At 37.0% G+C, this 1,178-nt stretch overlaps 1 non-coding gene across 1 annotated transcript; it reads left to right on the forward strand.

Annotated features, from left to right (window-relative positions):
* The first annotated feature begins 217 nt into the window (after positions 1-217).
* LOC112804149 (small nucleolar RNA R71) lies at positions 218-321 on the forward strand. Its single transcript, XR_003202768.1, has one exon. It is a non-coding gene; the product is annotated as a small nucleolar RNA R71 (small nucleolar RNA).
* The last annotated feature ends 857 nt before the right edge of the window (positions 322-1,178 follow it).

The raw sequence follows: 1,178 nt of genomic DNA on the forward strand, positions 1-1,178 counted from the left end.
TTCAAGAACTCCCTTTCTCTGAGGTGTCCCATTATTCACGGAATTCCTCTCAGAAGTGTACATGAATTGGTTATTTGCAACCATTTCAATATGTTCCTGAGCTTCTGCATGCGTTTTCTTTAGGTGAATGGATCCACCTACAGAATGGTCCAGTGACATCTTAGAGAACTCAGACAGACCATAATAGAATATATCTAATATGGTCCACTCTGAAAACATGTCAGAAGGACACTTTTTGGTCATTTGCTTGTATCTTTCCCAAGCTTCATAGAGGGATTCACCATCTTTTTGCTTGAAGGTCAGAACATCCACTCTAAGCTTGCTCAACTTTTGAGGAGGAAAGAATTTATCCAAGAAGGCCGTGACCAGCTTATCCCAGGAGTCGAGGCTATCTTTAGGTTGTGAGTCCAACCATATTCTAGCTCTGTCTCTTACAGCAAAAGGGAAAAGCATGAGCTTGTAGACTTCAGGATCTACTCCATTCGTCTTAACAGTCTCACAAATCTGCAAGAACTCAGTTAAAAACTGGTAAGGATCTTTAGATGGAAGTCCATAAAACTTGCAGTTCTGTTGCATTAGAGCAACTAATTGAGGTTCAGCTCAAAATTATTTGCTCCAATGGCAGGAATTGAGATGCTTCTTCCATCAAACTTGGACGTGGGTTTAGTAAAATCACCAAGCATCCTTCTTGCATTATTGTTGTTGGGTTCGGCTGCCATCTCCTTCTCTTGTTCGAAAATTTCATAAAGGTTTCCTCTGGATTGTTGTAATTTAGCTTCTCTTAGTTTCCTCTTCAGAGTCCTTTCAGGTTCAAGATCAGCTTCAACAAGAGTGCTTTTTTCCTTGTTCCTGCTCATATGAAAGAGAAGAGAAAAAGAAAAGGAAGAGGAATCCTCTATGTCACAGTAAAGAGGATCCTTATTATTAGTAGAAGAAGAAAGGGGATAAGGATTAAGAAGAAGGAATAATCCAAACACAAGGGTAAGGATAGAGGAAGTGATTGGAAATGAAGAGAGGAGAAGAGAAGTATTAGTAAATAAATAAATAAATAGAAGAAGATGAGAGAGAGAATTCGAAAATTAATTTTGAAAAGGAGTTAGTGATTTTCGAAAATTAAAGATGAGATAGAATTAAAATTAAAATTTAAAACAATCAATTAATTTAAAAAGAATTTTGAA

The sequence above is a fragment of the Arachis hypogaea genome, chromosome 5 (assembly GCF_003086295.3).
Source record: "Arachis hypogaea cultivar Tifrunner chromosome 5, arahy.Tifrunner.gnm2.J5K5, whole genome shotgun sequence".
Classification (NCBI taxonomy): Eukaryota; Viridiplantae; Streptophyta; class Magnoliopsida; order Fabales; family Fabaceae; genus Arachis; species Arachis hypogaea.